The sequence below is a fragment of the Natator depressus genome, chromosome 1, assembly GCF_965152275.1.
Source record: "Natator depressus isolate rNatDep1 chromosome 1, rNatDep2.hap1, whole genome shotgun sequence".
NCBI lineage: Eukaryota > Metazoa > Chordata > Testudines > Cheloniidae > Natator > Natator depressus.
This window is the reverse complement of record NC_134234.1, coordinates 319945093-319964439: the sequence shown is the minus strand read 5'-3', so window position 1 is coordinate 319964439 and position 19347 is coordinate 319945093. Positions and strand designations below refer to the sequence as shown.

At 45.6% G+C, this 19347-nt stretch overlaps 1 long non-coding RNA gene across 1 annotated transcript; it reads left to right on the top strand.

The window, feature by feature from the left end:
* Positions 1–7330: 7330 nt before the first annotated feature.
* Positions 7331–16114, top strand: LOC141987262 (uncharacterized). The gene is made up of 3 exons (XR_012639483.1): positions 7331–7440; positions 13685–13894; positions 15979–16114. It is a non-coding gene; the product is annotated as an uncharacterized LOC141987262 (long non-coding RNA).
* Positions 16115–19347: the final 3233 nt, after the last annotated feature.

Sequence of the window (19347 nt, the reverse complement as noted above, 5' to 3'; positions counted from 1 at the left end):
GAGACTAGGACTGGCTGGGCAAGGGATTAGGAGTGGGATGAAAAGCCTGAGGAGTGGAGACTGGGACTGGCTAGGTGAATGGGATTGGGATGAGGAGCCAGGGGTGAGGAAGAGACAGGACTAGGACAGGGATACGTTGGAGCAGATGTGGCGGAAGGGATCAAGTTTGGTAAGGGAACAGGCAGAAGAGTCTATGCACAGTAGAGCACACTCCCCTCCAGAGCCTGGAATGGAACCCAAGATTCTTGAGTCTCTCTATTCCTCTGCTGTCAGCACATATCTGTGAAACCCACTGTCAAAGCGTCCCACTCCTCTCATGCTGGTCCACACAGAGGATGACAACCTACTACTGCTATCAGTTACTCTGTTAGCTCAGAGGTCTAAGAGGTAGATCTAAAGGTTCCAGCTGATGCAAAGGTTGCAAAATCAAGCCCTCAAAAATTAGGAAATGCCAGAAATTCAGGTTAATCTTAAAATGGCCTCCCTTCTGCGCACTATGACACAGCCTTTAATTACACTTCTGTCCTGTTCATTGAATGAGGCAATGATCCTGTGGAAAATATTGCATGTGGTCAAATAATTCAAGACAGTATCACAAAGTTATATTCATGAAGAGGTTGAATTAAAGTTGCACAGGTATTTCCTAGCATTTAAGTGCTTGACTTTGTAACCTTGGTGTTCTTTTGATGAAGTGTTTTGGTGTGTAATAATAGTTAGTGCTACAGAAAGCGTTTTGAAAGGGGTATAAAACCTCATGCTTCAGGGTTTAAACCAATCTCTTACTATTAAGGGTTAGGATAAGATCTCCAAAGGGGCAGAATATCCCACATCTGCCGACTATGCACCTTCCTCCAAAGCATCTGGCTACTATTGGAGATTGGCTGCTGGAGTAGATGGAGCCTGGTCTGATCCTGTATGGCTATTCCTATGTTTACTTTTTGAGGTGATAGCCTCCCAAGCTGATACTCTGAAAATATCAATTGTACTTTGTTCAACAGTATGAACTGTAGATATTTAATGGTTGTAGTCTGAGGTTAAAGCCACTGTGGGTATGTAGTTTAATGGAGTGTTAATTGGGTAGCAGGGAGAAAGGAGTCTCTAGCAGTAAGGAGGTTGTGGAAAGATGAATGAAATCCTGGTAATCAAAGATAAAGTCGAGAGAACTTTACCTATCTGTGCTGTAATCGTAGTTCCAATGTGTGTGAATACATGAATATCCAAGCACACTTGCCACATTTCCCTTGTATATTGTGAATTCCCAGCTCAGCAGCAGAAATTAGGTTCAAAGCAAAAGTGATTATCATGAGCTTTGAAATAAGCCTTCATAACTTCTCTTTCAGGACATCAAAGTGAATGAGATTTCTGGTTGTAGCAGAGTGCCAGTGCATGGCCGCAATCCTGCCAGGGGCTGGGCCTCTTCTGGAGGTGCAGAGCTGCCTCCTCTCCCCTCAGTAGGAGTGAGAAAAATTATTTTAAAATTGTGTAGGGATAAATATGCTCTGATCATAGAAAATGGGTGCAGAGTTACAACATGGTCATTTACAAATATATGGCAAAGTGCACCCAGAGCTAAATAATGAGAACATAAGAACTGCCATATTGGGTTAGACGAAAGGCCCATCTAGCCCACTATCCTGTCTTCCGACAGTGGCCAATGCCAGGTGCCCCAGAGGGAATGAACAGAACAGGGAATCATCAAGTGATCCATCCCATCACCCATTCCCAGCTTCTGGCAAACAGAGGCTAGGGACACCATCCCTGCCCATCTTGGCTAATAGCCATTGATGGACCTATCCTCCAGGAACTTATCTAGCTCTTTTTTGAACCCTGTTATAGTCTTGGCCTTCACAACATTCTCTGGCAAGGAGTTCCACAGATTGACTGTGCGTTGTGTGAAGAAATACTTCCTTTTGTTTGTTTTAAACCTGCTGCCTATTAATTTCATTTGGTGACCCCTAGTTCTTGAGTTATGAGAAGAAGTAAATAACACTTCCTTATTTACTTTCTCCACATCAATCATGATTTTATAGACCTCAATCATATCCCCCCTTAATCGTCTCTTTTCCAAGCTGAAAAGTCCCAGTCTTATTAATCTCTCCTCATATGGCAGCTGTTCTGTACCCCTAATCATTTTTGTTGACCTTATCTGAACATTTTCCAAGTCCAACATATCTTTTTTGAGATGGGGCGACCACATTTGCATGCAGTATTCAAGATGTGGGCGTACCATGGATTTATATAGAGGCAATATCATATTTTCTGTCTTATTATCTATCCCTTTCTTAATGATTCCCAACATTCTGTTTGCTTTTTGTACTGCCACTGCACATTGAGTGGATGTTTTCAGAGAACTATCCACAATGACTCCAAGATCTCTTTCTTGAGTGGTAACAGCTAATTTAGACCCCATCATTTTATATGTATAGTTGGGATTATGTTTTCCAATATGAATTACTTTGCATTTATCAACATTGAATTTCATCTGCCATTTTGTTGCCCAGACACCCAGTTTTGAGAGATACTTTTGTAGCTCTTCACAGTCTGCTGGGGACTTAACTATCTTGAGTAGTTTTGTATCATCTGCAAATTTTGCCACCTCACTGTTTATCCCTTTTTCCAGATCATTTATGAATATATTGAATAGGACTGGTCCCAGTACAGACCCCTGGGGGACACCACTATTTACCTCTCTCCGTTCTGAAAACTGACCATTTATTCCTACCCTTTGTTTCCTATCTTTTAACCAATTACCAATCCATGAGAGAACCTTCCCTCTTATCCCATGACAGATTACTTTGCTTAAGAGCCTTTGGTGAGGGACCTTGTCAAGGGCTTTCTGAAAATCTAAATACACTATATCCCGTGGATCCCCCTTGTCCACATGCTTGTTAACCCCTCAAAGAATTCAAGTAGATTGGTGAGGCATGATTTCCCTTTACAAAAACCATTTTGACTCTTCCCCCAACAAATTCTGTTTATCTATGGGCCTGGCTACACTTGCAGATGCAGAGAGCTGGGAGTTAAACCAGCTTTTGGAGACCGCAGCAGGGAAAACGCTGCCGTGTGTTTACACTGTCAGATTCAAGCACACTGGCGTGGTCACATTAGCAGCTCTTGCAACGCCACAGAGAGCAGTGCATTGTGGTAGCTATCCCAGCGTTTCAAGTGGCTGCAACGTGCTTTTCAAATGGTGTGTGTGGGGGTGGGGGATGGAGTGTGACAGGGAGTGTGTTGTGTGTATATGGGGGGAAAGAGAGTGGGTTTTTGGGGGGCTGAGAGCATGTCAGCATGCTGTCTTGTAAGTTCAGCAGATCCCCTTCCCCTCCGCCTCTCTCTCTCACACACTTACAGCAAGCAGCATTTCACAGTAATGGTTTCTTTGTCCCAGAGCAGATAAGCATGCCAGCTGTCAGAAACAGAGCTTTCAAAGGGGATATCTGCATTCCTACAGCCGAATTCAAAACAATAACAAGAGTGGCTACTTGACTTCAGGGGATTATGGGACGTTTCTGGAGGCCGATCACAGCGCAGTAATGCAACACCTCGTTCACACTGACGCCCGGGCGTTATGCTTCTCATGGAGGTGGATTACCAGGAGTGCTCCAGCTGCAGAATCCAGGTGCTCTAAGTGCCTTGCCAGTGTGGATGGGTCAACAGTTAGGGTGTCTGGGGCTGATTTAATGTGCTCTAACTTGCAAGTGTAGCCACGACCCATGTGTCTGACAATTTTGTTCTTTATTATAGTTTCAACTAGTTTGCCCGGTACTGAAGTCAGGCTTACCGACCTGTAATTGCCAGGGTCACCTCTGGAGCCCTTTTTAAAAATTGGCGTCACATTAGCTATCCTCCAGTCATTTGGTATAGAAGCTGATTTAAATGATGGGTTACAGACTACAGGTAGCAGTCCTGCAATTTCACATTTGAGTTCCTTCAGAACTCTTGGGTGAATACCATCTGGTCCTGGTGTCTGATTACTGTTTAGTTTATCAATTTGTACCAAAACCTCCTCTAATGACACCTCAATCTGGGACAGTTCCTCAGATTTGTCACCTAAAAAGAATGGCTCAGATTTGGAAATCTCCCTCACATCCTCAACCGTGAATTCATTTAGTTTCTCTGCAATGGCCTTATCGTCCTTGAGTGCTCCTTTAGCATCTTGATTGTCCAGTGGCCCCACTGGCTGACTTCCTGCTTCTGATGTACTTAAAAAAATTTTTACTATTACTTTTTGAGTCTTTGGGTAGCTGTTCTTCAAATTCTTTTTTGGCCTTCCTAATTATATTTTTATACTTCATTTGCCTGAGTTTATGCTCCTTTCTATTTTCCTCACTAGGATTTAACTTCCACTTTTTAAAGGATGCCTTTTTGCCTCTCTGATTCTCTTCCTTTGTTGTTTAGCCACAGTGGCTCTTCTTTGGTTCTCTTACTATGTTTTTTAATTTGAGTTTGAATATACATTTTATATATAATATATATATATATATATATATATATTTGAGTTTGAATATACATTTTATATTGAGTTTGAATATACATTTGAGTTTAAATATACATTTAAGTTGAGCCTCTATTATGGTGTCTTTAAAAAATTTCCATGCAGCTTGCAGGGATTTCACTTTTGGCGCTGTACCTTTTAATTTCTGTTTAACTAACCTCCTCATTTTTGTGTAGTTTCCCTTTCTGAAATTAAATACTACAGTGTTGGGCTGCTGTGGTGTTTTCCCCGCCACAGGGATGTTAAATTTAATTATAGTATGGTCACTATTACCAAGCAGTCCAGCTATATTCACCTCTTGGACATATCTGATGGCTGCCATTATGAAACAAGGGAGGCAAATGAGCAAATAACACACCTGGTGATCCTCAAAAATATCCATATAAGGCAAAGTGGTAAAAAGAATGGTGTGCGTTTGATAAAATCTTCCTTTATTTCTAGTGTTGGCAGCCCTAAAAGGGGGCAGTCAGCTTTGCTCAGCTGATTTGGCTGCACTGGAAACTTATCCTGAAGGCTGCAACTAATTCACATCAATCCTCAGTCTCAGGACTGAAGTGAAACCTGCAGTGATTATTATTATTCAGTGTAGTCAATGGGACTGAGGTATGTGCTTACAAGCTTTGCTGAATAGCGATGGACTTAAGTCCATAGAATCATAGAATATCAGGGTTGGAAGGACCTCAGGAGGTCATCTAGTTCAAATCCCTGCTCAAAGCAGGACCAATCCCCAATTTTTGCCCCAGATCCCTAAATGGCCCCCTCAAGGATTGAACTCACAACCCTGAGTTTAGCAGGCCAAAGCTCAAACCACTGAGCTATCCGTCCCCCCCATGTTTAAGTTCCTTCCTGAATCAGGTCTGAATATGGGCAAGGTGCAATAACATAAATGACTATTGCCACAAAATCAGCTAAAAATATCATCAGATTCTATTACACCATAGGTGCAGTTTCCTAATTTACTTACAGATACATTGATTCTATTCACTCATTTAGGGCCTGATTCTGCCTCCCTTACTCACACTGAATAGTATTTTATTCTGTAAATTGTCCCTGAACCCATGGAATTATTTGCTTAGTTTGGTAATATTCACTCTGAGTAAAGATGGCGGAACTTGGCCCTTAGACTTACAGTGCAAGGCAATGAGTTCTCGAAAGGACTGGAAATGGAAAATAAAAAGTTTGGGTTTCCTTAGCATTTTGGAGTGAGGATCCAGAGCCTTTGCAGGCATCAACTTTGCATTTTATGTTGATGCCTTGTGTTTGGAAAATCTTGATCATTGACATCGAAGGGTTAAGTGTTCAGAGGTAGGCTGGAGAATTTGCACAGCAGGACTGCCCCATCACTCAGCATCACATTTGCCTTTATGGCTCTTTTTAATTCTTGTAGAAGCTGGTCTAAGGGACCCAGGACCATCCTCTTTCCAACGAATCCTCTCCTTGCTGCGCTAGGTCCACTTGCTGTCATTTCCCTAAGGCAGTGACAAGGAGAGAAGGGAGCACCCGTCAAATGGGGAAACCAGAGTGGATTTCTTACATTTAAACTCATTGCAATGTTTGTCAAAAATTAGAAGCCTGCCCCTTCCTGTCACTAATTTAACACTAGCCTTCTCTCTGTCCTTTCCTTCTGCTCTGCAGGTCCTGATACCTGGAACAGCCTTTGTGTACTTTTCCACCACATCCGCTCTCTGGCCCAGATCTTTCCCCACTTCAGGGCAGCTTTATCCCACTCCAGCAGGGCAAAGCTGTTCTAAAGGTGGCAGATCTGGGGACTATAGTGAAAGGGAAAACTGGGATGGCATAAAGCTGCCTTACTGGCACCTATGTAGCCCCCATCCCAGCTGCCAGTGCAAGACCCATGTATTTCCCATGTCAAAAGGGCAGGGCTGGGCTGGGGCATTTTTCTGTTTGTCTGAACTCCAGTTCATTTCCATGATCAGAAGTGGTGCGAAGGTGGCTTAATGACATCCTGTACTATATCCTCCTGTACAGGATTATGCAACACAGTTAGTATGAAAGACACAATGCACCATGACATTATATTGTGTTGGAGGGGACAAACCAAACAGCTGGATCTGAACATTCCTGCACTTTGGAGGAATTCTGCATCCAAACCTGAATTCCAGGTTTGAGCCCTTTCTCTATGCTAGGGCTTGGGCCCACCTATGCGGTATAGAATACTCCTACTACTTCAGAGTTGCCATGTTCATGAACTGATGGGCCCAGCTCCGCTGGTAGATATGTATGCATGTCTCCCATTGACTTCAAGAGAAGCTGCATGGGTATATCGAAGGGAGATTGTGCATCTCTGTGATTACTCAATACTGTATTACAAAGTAGTGGAGTATATGGCTTCCAGCTGGATTCTGATTCTCCTCTCACTTGCACTGGTGTAAATCAAAAGTTAATCCACTGAAGTCAGTCTAAAATTGATGTGAGAGGTGAATCAGTGTGTTATCTTGGTATTGTTTCAGCCCAGGGATATAGCTGAGGAAGCTTTACCTTGTCTATAGCCTCACCAATTCCCAGGGGCTATACAACCCCTCCTAGTAACTCCCACACTTGTGACTCACTAATGCTGCTCACTCACTAAAATCAAGAGTGACTGAAAATCAGAGGAAAACTTTCCATGCAGCCACTACCCCAGCTCCGTGTTAATATGTTAACTATGATTAGCTTTTGCATGGGTTTATGTAGGCGTGTAACACAAATGAAAGGTGAAGTTTACATTTTAGAGTTTTACATTTATTGATCCTGCTTGAGGAGAGATAATAATTAACGTTCGTTCTCTACTACACCCAACGAAGTATCAAGGTAGCCCAGCTTGGAAGAATTACAATAGTCATTATTTTTGTGGCCCTTTCTGTTTATTGCCAGTAGGAATAGAATGTCTAGTATCGATGTCAAGATCATCTTGAAGTTTTGGAGAAAGAAAAACAACAGAAAAGGTACTTTGCACTGCATGTGGGGTGACATCCATTGTTTACATTATGTCTGTATTTTAAAACCAGGAATGAGCTTAGCTCACAACCTTAGATTTCTTTCTGACTCCTCCTTTCCCTTTCTTCTCTGCTCACACACAGGCTCTCACCAAATTTTTCCATTTCTTTCTCTATAACATTTCTAAACCCAGACCCTGCTTCACGCTACGGATTTCTCTTGGTTGAACTACTGTAACCTCTTCCTGCTTGAGCTCCCTGACTTCCCTTTCTTCAGCCCATTCAAGATACAGCACCTAAAACAAGCTTCCCCTGCTTCTCCTCAGACACATCACTCTGTTCTCCTCAACTCTCTGTTCCACACAAAGTTCAAACTCCCTGTCCTTACTTTTAAGGCTCCTCACAGCTCTGCTCCTGCCCACGTCTCCTCCCTCATCACCTTTGACTGCTCTGTTGCCCCCTTTGTCTCCTCTTCTTGCTTTCACTTTCATGACCTTGTCATTTTCCTCCTTACACATGGAAGGGCATCCCCACTCCCACTTCCATCCCTGCTCACACCCCTCTTTCTCCCATAGACTTCCCTTCCGGTGCTTCCTATCTTTCCTTCTTGTCCTACCTAAGACTTTCTTGAAGTATCAGAACTTACCATATTTGTTCACTATATAGGGTGACCATATTTCCCTATGCTGAATACAGGATACCCAGTAAAATTACTCGTATTCAAGTGAGTTCAACTGCAATCAGTCAGAACTATGCACTACAAACGTTCAAATTAACATCAAGTTGACTGAGCCCCTGTTAAAAAGAAATACTGCGTAGCTGGATTCTTTTTATTTACCTTCTTATCTTTAAGGCTTTAGGGCTCACATGAGGAGAGGTGACACACACATACTCCCCTACACCTCTCTCACAGAGGAGGGATGACCGACCGAATCGACCGTCCCTGCCTGGCTCTCTCTGCCCTCCATGAAGAGGCAGATTAGGGTTTTGTGGGGCCCCTGGGCCAGAGCAAGTGGGTGCCCCCTCACCCCTTCTGCCTGCAGTCCTCCTGGTCCCCCTCCTACTGGGGAAATGGGGGTTGAGGCTCAGAGGCTTGCCCCGCTCCATCCACCTGGTGCTTCAGCAGGGGAGCAGGGTTGAGTCGCAGGGGCTTGCCCCACTCTGCCCGTCCAGTGCTCCAGCCGGGGAGTTGGGTTGGGCGCAGGGGCTTGCCCTGCTCTGTCCGCCCAGCGCTCCAGCCAGGGAGCAGGGTTGGGGTGTGGGGGCTTGTCATGCTCCGACCTTGATGGGGAGCGGGGGAAGCCACTGTACCCAGCCCCACTCCCCAGCAGGAGCACTGGGTGGGCAAAGTGGGTTGGGTGGAGCCCGTTTTTCCGGGGCCCCCCAATTTACCAGGGTCCCTGGGCACAGACCCTGTTGGTCCAGTGGCTAATCCACCACTGCCTCCATACCTGGCTGGGCCCCCCGGACAGACCCACTTCTCCTGGTACCTGGTGCTGCATCTTCCAGAGGCAACGTGTGGGGAGCACACAGGGTCACATGCCCTCCCACCCCAGATTTCTGCCCGGGTTCACACCAGAATGTGGCCAGCAGCAGCAGCAGCAGCCTTTTGGCAGTGCGCAGGAGGGAAGGGACGGGAGCTGCTTCCAGTCGCAGGGGAGGAGGAGGGTGGAAGGGATGGCCCATGTCTTTGCAGAGCTCATCTCTCCCTCTACCCCCACCCACTGTGGCTCTAAGCATCTTGTCTCTTCCTGCTTGCACGGTGTTGAAAGGCAGCTAACACCTCCAGGCTGCTCCTGGCCAACAACATAACCCAGCCACCTCCTGCCTCTTGCCTATAGCACAGGTAGGAAGGGGTTAAGCTTAAGGATGATTGTGCACCAGGGGCCAGGGAACCTGTCTGCAGGGGCTTCAGCGAACCCAGACAGACAGGTGGCTCAGCAGGGGAGGGTGCCTAGGGGACAGAGCAGCCCCGCGTTCCCTGGGGGCAGGACCCAGGGCAGGGGGGGCAGGTGAAGAGGGTGCTAAAAACCCCTTACTGGGGGGTTGCTGTGGAGCCTGCAGGGTCGGGGCCCAAACAGGCTGCAAATTGTTTCCTCCCTGCCACTCCAGAGCTTAGCTGAGGGGCGAAGAGGCTTCCCCGTGCCAGCGGGGGCTTTGGCACATGTAGGGCTCGGCTTCTCCTGGCCAGCACCCTGAGCCAGAGGGTCTTGGGTTTTCCCGGGGTGCTGGCCCAGCCAGAGGCAGTGGGGAAAGGAAGGAGGCTGCCGACCAGGCTGTTGGTGAGCTGAGTGCTCCGACTGGGGCTGGTTCTCCACACAGCGCTGGGAGAAGGATGTGTCCTGCCGGGTGGGATATGGAGAAGCAGCGGGGCTGGGTGTGTGTGTGAAGGGGCAAAGCAGGGAGAGAACAGCGAGAGGGGGAGCATGTAAAGGGCCGATGGGTGGGCAGCAGAGGCGACATGTAACTGGCCACCACCTGGTATCTGCCCGCACTACCAGCCACCACAGCATGCAGCCAGCACCGGCCAGAAATGGGACGGGAGGTGGGGCCCTGATGGCCAAAAGCCAGCACACAGTGGGGGCTGTGCTGACGGACCAGCAGGGGGAGTAGCCGGCCCTGCATGCTGCAGCTCTGCCCCACCACCAGCCTTGCACACTCACCCCTATCATTGGCCACTGGACCCCCCCCTTCACTGCTGGTGGGCGAGCAGGGATCCGGCCAGCAGCAGGACCCTCCAGTTCTGATGTGGGGGAGACAGAAAATATGGGACAATTTGCCCGTTTTTAAGAAAAAGTCGGGACACCTGCAGGAGGGCTTAAATATGGGACTGTCCCTTTAAAAACAGGACGTCTGGTCCCCTATCACTATGTAATGCTAATCTCATTATTTTTAATTGTTTTAACCCTTGTTTCTTCCTTCTCTTTCTTTGTCCCTTCATAGTCTTATTACATGCACAAGGACACTTTGTTGATACCCTGACCTTAATTAAGTGTTAGTTATAGATCATTCTGGATATTCGAGAAACAAAAATAGCTTTATTAGTACATGTGTTAATGCCTTTTCTATTCACTGTTATGTTACATAAATACCTTAGATTTATACCGCTACGAGTGCCATAGCTATCAGTACTTATTTAAGGCTTGATCCCACAAAGTGTTGAGTGGCCTCAACTCCTGTTGAAGTCAATGGGAATTAAGGGCAATTACAATCCTTCAGGGAGGTGCTTTGTAGAGGTATAGGCTCTTGCACAATAAGCATGACTGTTCCCATGAAGCCTCAAATCTGCCTCCAGTTAAATAGGTTTAACTACGGAATAAATCTATTGACTTCAGTGTTAACATTACACAATTGTAAATCTAGAGTAAATCCATTGACTTCAATGGATTTATAATTGAGGAACACAGAGAAACGTTACCCTAATTTATTACATTATAACTACCTGGTAAGTAAATGGAAATCATCTACTTTGGCTGTCTCCACTACAAAGCTTGGTCAATGCAAATTACTTCCATGTGCAGGTGCCAAAGTTTGTATACTGCTTGAGCACATGCACATTTAGATGCTTGCGTGGGCACGCTGCATACTCACCAGGAGTGGTGCATCGATGTAAAAATGTGGTTCATCACAGACAGGTGTCTCGATGTGCCCCATACTGTTGTCCCGCTCATAACCTTGTGGAACATTTTCAGTGTTTTGTGGGATACGAGCAAATCACCCAGAGATTTCTGGAACCTAGAGATCAAGTTCCCACCATGCCCACTTTCTTCATCCCATAATACTTTCCACATCCCATAATTTTAACACCTTTAAAAAAAACTCCCACAGTCCTATGCAGTGCTTTTCTGTGTCTGCCGTCTCTCTGACAGATGCATGGGCCCCTGCAGAGGTCAGCACAAGTGTTAGGAGAGTTGCAAATACAGGAAGCACAATTCCCACTATTTGCAGTGCTTGAACAAGTACTACTATAACTGGGATTGCGATGTGGAAGATGCAGAGATGTTCAAGCACAATAACTGGACGCTGATGATCGTAGTGAAAAAATATGCCAGGTTGCTGCTGGCTTTCACAGGGCAGTCTACATGGTGGATCACTGCTTCTGAGCCGGAGAAACAAGCATTGTTTGGTGGGATCACATTGTAATGCAGGTTTGGAATGATGAGCAGAACTTTCAGATGGAAAAGGCTACGTTTCTGAACCTGTGTGCTGAGCTCAGGGATACCAAAATGAGAGAGACTTTGACAGCAGAGAAGCGAGTGGCAATCATGCTCTGGGAGCGTGCAGTGCTGGGTTGCTATTGGTTAGTGGGCAATCATTTTGGAGGTGGAAAATCCACAGTAGGGGCCATTGTCATCCAAGTGTCTCCTCCTACATAGAACTCCAACTCTCTCTTATATATAAGACATCATGGATGGCTTGGCAGCAATGGGGTTCCCATTGCTGATTTGGGGCAATAGATGGCACTCAGATCCCTATTCTGGAACCAGTCCATCTTGCTGCTGAGTGCATCAATGGGAAGGGATACTTTTCCATGGCTGTGCAAGTGCTAGTTGATCATGAAGGATGCTTCACAGATATCAATGTGGGCTTGTCAGGGAAGGTGCGTAGTGCTCACACCTTTAAGAACACAGGGCTATTCAAAAAGCAGGGACATTCTTCCCCAACAACAGATTATCACTGGCAATATTGAAATGCCAGTAGTGATCCTGGGGGACCCATACTACCCCTTACTTCTCAGGAAGCCATACACTGGTAGAATCAAGGAAAGATTCAGCTACTAGCTCAGCAGGTGCAGAATGATTGTTGAATGTGCTTGTAGTAGATTGAAGGGACACTGGTGGTGTTTTACTCACTAGATTGGATCTCATCAAGAAAAATACTCTCAGGGTTATAGCTGCTTGTGTACTGTGAATATCTGTGAGGCGAAGGAGAAAAATTTCCCACCAGGGAGCCAAGTGGACTGACTGTTTGTTGACTTTGAATAGCCAGACACAAGGGTTATTAGAAGAGCCAACCGTGGAGCTATGTGGCTGACAGAGGCCTTAAAAACATCTTAACAGTCAGCCACAGTAGCATTGTCTGGTGCTTATATGAAATAGTGTCTCACGTGTATACTTACTGAGATTAAATATGGGTGGATCCGTGCCGCTCTCACTATATATTTTGTGATGCTTGATGAAAAGCAATAAAAGATGTTCTCATTTTCCAGAAGTAGAACTTTATTGTGTGCACAGAAACAGGCAACGACATTGAACTGCAAACAAACACACAAGGTTAAAAAACTTTTATCGACATTGTAACATGGTGAGCCATGTTTTATAATGCCAACTACATATGGAAATAACTAGCAAACATTTTTGTCCGTGTATCTAAAACCTACAGTAATGTAGGATGTGGCTACATATACACTGACCTGTGGTTTTCACAGGTCAGCGTGTGTGTAGCTATTGTTTTCCTAGTTGTCCAGCACGGAGTGGTAGAAGTAATGATTTACACCAGGGGTTCTCAACCTTTTCTTTCTGACGATACCCCAACATGCTCTTAAAAACTCCATGGCCTACCTGTGCCACAATAACTGGTTTTCTGCATGCAAAAGACAGGGCCAGCATTAGAGGGAACAAATGGGGCAAATGCCTGGGGTCCCATGCCACAGCAGCCCCAGCAAAGTTTCATACGACTTGTTTATACTGGTCTATATAGTCTACCCTGAAATGTAAGTACAATATTTATATTCCAATTGATTTATTTTATAATTATATGATAAAAATGAGAAAGTAAGCACTTTTTCAGTAATAGTGTGCTGTGACTTTTGTATTTTTATGTCTGATTTTGTATGCAATTAGTTTTTAAGTGATGTGAAACTTGGGGGTACGCAGGACAAATCAGACTCCTGAGAGGGGTACAGTAGTCTGGAAAGGTTGAAAACCACTGCTCTAAAGTGCCTGTAATTCGGGTTTGGAGATGGAATAAATGCACCCAACGGGAACCTTGTGGGACAGCTGCTGTAGGACAGTTAGGGTCGACACACGTAATACAGTGTCTATACTTGCACTGCATCAACCTTAGTAGGGTGACCATGGCTCTGGATCGCTCAGGAAGCTGATGTATTGTGTTGCTATAATGGGTCACTTACATCAACAGGAGACAAACTTTGATGTAGACAAGTGCACAACTTGGTTGAACTAACTTTTAATGTAGACCAGGCCTTAGTTTTTGAGAGGAAACTTCACCTTAATTACCTTGTTTTCCACAGGACCATAAGAATTGCTCCTGGGGAAATTCCACTGCATGGATGCAGAATTCACCACCACTGCATGCATGCAGAATTCATGTCCCCCACAGATTTCTTTGCTTTCCCACATAAAATGACGAAGAAGGAAAGGGAAGCCGCAAGAGCAGTCATGCACCCCTCTCCAGCAGTGTGGGCATGTTATTTCAGGCACCTGGAGCAGCTAGTGGAGAGGTAAATTGTCTGGCGTGGGAGCGGGGTGGGGTGGCGATGCCTTGGCCAGTGGCTTCTACCCTGCACTAGGCTCAGCTGAGGAGGACAAGACTTGCTCTCTCCCTGCAAGGAGCAGCCAGGGCTGAGTCAGACACCCCCACAGAAATCACCTCTGCTCTGCACCCTCCCCCGATTCCTGCACCCATCGCTCCTCAGCCACGGAGGGAAGGGTCACTGTATGGGAAGCTGCTCCCCTGTCTGCCCAACCCCCGTGCATCTGGACGGCCCCATACCCAGAGCCCCCCCGCTGGGCCTCATACCCCACGGCACCTAGAACTTCCCCACGACTGAGTCCCCACACCTGAATCCCCACCCCACCAAGCCTCACCCCCTGCATCCGGAAACCCCTCTGCACCCAGACTCCCCGCTGAGCCCCATCTCCCAGACTGCCCCTGCTGAGCCCCAACCACCTTCACCTGGACCCCTCTGCAGAGTACCATTCCCCCTGCACCTGGAACCTCTCAATGAGCTCCTGTGCATCCAGATCTCCCATGCACCTGGCCCCCGCACTGAGCTGCCCACACCCAGATTGCCCCACAAAGAACCCTCTCACTCCACACCTGGATCCCCCTACACCAAACCGTCCACACTTGGATCCTGCTGGGCTGAGCCTCCTTGCCCCACACCTAGATTGGGGGCCAGGACTGGACATGTGTGTGAGACTCTTTTGCTTACTGTATTGGTGCACCTGGCATTGGTGCACCCCATGGTGTTTCTGGGGCAGACCCAGCCCTTGTGCTGTTTCAGGGTTGGATGCATCCTCTTCACCGAGTCCGTGTCCCAGGATGGGAGGGCAGGGTGCTCTTCCAGCTCCATGCAGCCAGTAGCCTGTGCTCCCCACTGCCATGCTGGAGTATCCACATTGTTAATATTACAGTATTAAAAGGTGACCTAAGACAAATGTTGGATCATATTAAAGAAGTTCTGTATTAAAATCACAAATGAGTTTGATTCCCCAGAGTTTACATTCCAGGGTATTACTAATTAAGAGGTCTCTTGGTTTTTGGTACTGTTTCTCTCCCTCTGTGTGAAACTTGCAAGCTGCTAATTGTGTTAGTACATTCTAAGACAGAGTCTGTTCTCAAAGCAATTCACAGAGAGAGAGACCCAAAGCAATACTCTAACAACAGAACCAGCACCCAGAGACTCCTCCTCGCCCTTTTGTTGTATTAACAATTGTGATTAAAATAGAGATAGAGGATGTATGTGGATGGATGCTTGGTGTGGATAATAACTGAATGATCAGGGAGGTGCCAGCCTAAGAATCCAGTGTCCATCGGCTGAAGAAGGCGTCAAGTGGAAATAACCAGAGGACCCCCGGAGGGCAGACTGGAATCCACCCAACAGCCTCAAGAATGGGAGAACCAAAGAACAAGATAACATCTGGCAGCACGGAGCCGTCAGGAATGTGCTATCTGCTGATTGATTCAGCAACAGCATGATGAAGCAATTCCCATAGACTGGCATAGGAAGAAATTCCTATAAAAATAGACTCTAAAAAGTGAGAACTTTGGGGTCTGATTCTGCAAACCAACTTCCAGGAGCATCAGATGAGCATCTGACAAGGCCCTGCTCCCTCCTCATGTCCAGGCCACCTGGCCAGTGGCTTGGCATGAGCAACTCTAAGGCTGGTAACTATGATAACAGCCTTGCAGAACCTGTGTGTGTGTGTGTTTGTATGAATGAATGTGTGAATAAAGATGAGATTGAATGGAATGTTATAACTATAACTAACTGCTTACTATGATTCTTTCTGTATTCACAATAAATGTGGTATTTTGCCTTTTTCCCTTTAATAAGATCCTGCTGGTTTTTAATTTATTGGAATAACACAAAGACAACATACTTTATTTATTATAAGTATTATCATTGAGAAAACTCAAAGCTCGGTGATAATATTATCTGGTAGTGAGAACTTTGAACATCATAAAAAATGGATGGTCTAACACTGGGAGTTTGTTACTTCAGAACATTTCTATCTCAGCACTTAAAATGAGACAGATTTTGGGTTTAAAAGTTCTTTCTCTCTTCTCTCTTCATCACAGAATTTCTAGCTAAGGTTGTGAAAAGATGATTATCACAGCATGTGACCTGAAGATTGGTGTTACCTTTCCATGGCCAGAGAGGATGCTACCTTCTCTGAACTGTCAACCAGGCTTTGGAAGCATAGATCAAATAATGCATAGGGGAGAGCTTGCTGACATTTTTTCATCAAAACATTTTTTGGACCAAAAAATGGCTTTTTTGACCAAAGGGGAAATTTGTGTAGGAAATTTTCATTTTGATGGAGATTTTCCAGATTTTTTGACAAAAAATAAAAACAAAAACCACCACAACAATCTGAAAACAGAAAACTTCTTATTTTTGATTTTCAACACAAATTGGTTTTTTTGGTTTGCAACACAGTACTTATTTTTGGTTTTCAACAAAAATTTTGTACTAAACCCAAAGCTTTTTCTTCAATGTTTTTTTGAAAACCAAAAATATTTCAGTTTTGGTTTGGTATAAAATTGAGAAACTAAACTTTAATGGGAAATTAAAAACATACTTTTTTTCAAAATTTACTGTGAAAAATACTTGGCATTTTTTTGAACAGCTCTGGTATATCATATATGCACATTAAGCATTTTTCAGTGGACTATGAGAAACATGAGTAAATAAAATAAAAATTCAGTTGTATTTAATCCAACTCTCTGTGAATCTAATATAATTATTCAAATGATAACAACTACAAAAATTTGTTCCATTTTGGGTCAGCTTTCTCCTCTTCTGATTCAGGTAGAGAGGAGATGAGGTGAGGGTGAACAGCATTGCTTAAATCAAGTTTCCCCATTTTCCAGCCAATGTGATCTTCAATTTCCTTGTCACAACCTGACTCTGTGTGGTCACCAGTCCTGTGAATGGACCCAGTTGTTGGGTCCCATGTGCTTCTAAGCTCACTGGGTCTGGGTAGAGTCTAATCACTCTTTCTAGCTTTGAGTCCCTAGGGGATAGTCTCAGGAACAGACCTCTTTTCTGATGCCCTTCCTGCTGTCAGAAGCAGTGATGGGGATGGTCGGGCCTACTGGTTGGAGCCATGGCCATGGGGCCTAGTGGTTGGAGCAAGGGGGTCAGAGCTGTAATCAGGTGTCCAGACCAGGGTTTGGGTGAGGCTGGAGTGAAAGCAAGTCTGGGCCAGGACTAGGAACAGGGCGGGAGCAAGAGCAGGACTGAAGTAGAACTAGGAACAGGGCTAGAGCTAGAGTTAGAGCAAGACCAAGAGCAGGGCTGGAGCAGGCTAAGGCTTAGGGAGCCTGTTGCCACTGTCAGGCAGAAGAGAGTTCCAAGTCCTTGGGTGACATTTAGCAGATTGAGCTGCTGTTCCTCCTGTGGGGTTTATATACCTTCCCTAAGAGTTGCCAGACCAGTTCCTGGCTTGTGGATTGGCTGGAGCCTAGCACAGGAGTGACTCATCACCTTATACCTTCCGATGTGGAGTGCTGCTGCCCAGCTGCTCCTCAACTCAATGTCTGAGACCTTTAAACCATTCCACTTACTTACATGTGGCTCCCCAGAGCCCCACCTAGGCTGCAGGCCCTCTGGGCTTCTAGTTTAATCCTTTCAGGGACAACATGGCAGGAATGCAAGGAACACAGGCTTAGCAAAGGAATTTCTTAATCAGAGCCTTTACTCTTAAGCACTCAAGAGTTACAGATCTTTGAAAACAACAGAAGTCCTGAGATGCAGCCTCCCCTACTCTGATCTCACCCCTTCTGTGAGTCCAAGGCTTGTCAATGTTTCAGGATGAGCAGAGTCCATCCTGCCCCCTCTGTCCTGCAAGGCCTTCATGTGTGTGGTGATGGTTGGCTCCCCACTCAGAGCAGCACCCCACTCTTAAGTAGAGTCTCTGTCTCTTTTGCCAAGTGCTCCCCAGAGATTCTCCAGCTCCCCCCCGGCTTTGTCACGCTTGCCCCACCTGTGGGCCCCTGTGTAGAAAAGACATTGTTCCAGCATAGGCCAGCAGTTGAGAGACAAAGTCAATGATCCTAGATTGCAGTCTGGATGGCTTCTCCATGACAGTCCTTTGACAAGGTGTCAAGCAACTTTCCCAGGTAGTGAAACTGTCTGGAATGGAGTACAATAACCTGCCCTCAGGAAAGATTAGACAACATGTGTTCGACACGTAATACAAAATGGAGTTCAATAAAAGATATTACCTCACCCAACTCATCTCATATCCTGGGACCAACATGGCTACAACACTGCAAACAATTATTATTTTATTTAATGATACACTATATACAGTGAATGATATTCTGGCATGCAGAGCTAGTCACTATTATTATTACAACTTGGTTGGTAGTGGTGAATATTTCTAGGTGGGAAGAGCTGAGTCATTGGAGGTAGAGCGCCTTCCTCCCTTCCACCTCACAGATTCAAGATGATAAATCAAACCTGTGCTTCTGAAGAGAAGTGTCCCCTGCTCCCCTTTTACGACACAGAGCAACTGATGCTTCCGCTAAAGTTTCAGATACTAGGCGCTGCCAGAAGCAGAATGCCAGACTATGTCATAGGTACTCAACCTGGGGGCCAAGAACACGTCCAAGGGAGTTGTGACCACTCTCACTTTCTTCATGACTACCTGGGAGGAGGGCCTGGAGCCTTTTTTCTTTTTTAACATGGTATCACAATATGGAAAAAGTTGATGACCACTGGACTAGATAAAGAATGGTCTGATGCAGTGTGGCAAATTCTATCTCTCTCTTTATCCAAATCAGTACCTTACAATACTTTGGTGGCTTATGCAGTGTTAAGAATATGACTCAAATCAGCAAAAGTGAAGAGAATTAGAATTGGTGATTCCATGTCACAGATATACTTCACTACCTGAGCACAATGGTGTAGCAGGAGGATGGAGTTTCAGCCTTTGCATTGATGCTTCCTACTGGTGTTGTTATCAGACACATCTGAACAATTTTTGTAGTATGACAGACTGTGTAACCAATAGCATTCCTTCAGCATAGTTTGGATGTGTGCTTGTGTTCCTCAAGGACACCCTTGTCAGATGTGCTTCGGACTATTGTGTGTAATCATGTTGCCCTCTATTGGCTAAAGTTCATAGCTGCATTATCATTCTTCCCCAAGCTCCAAATCTAAATCGCATTTGTAGGGCAGCATGGAGAAGTCCACACTGCTGCTGCCCTACTTGCCCTGTCCTGTCATTATCCAGATGGTTTCATTCTCCAGGACCATTAGTCTGACACCTTGGATGAGCACTAAAAATTACATTTTTAAAAAAGCAGCTGCAAGTGGTATAAGAGTGAAATTATACCAGCAGGGCTGTCCCTAGACATTTTGGTGCCCTACGCAGCCCCCCTGTGGGGGGGAGAGGGGCTGGCCTCAGGCCTCCGAGGTGGGGGGGCTGGCCCCACGCC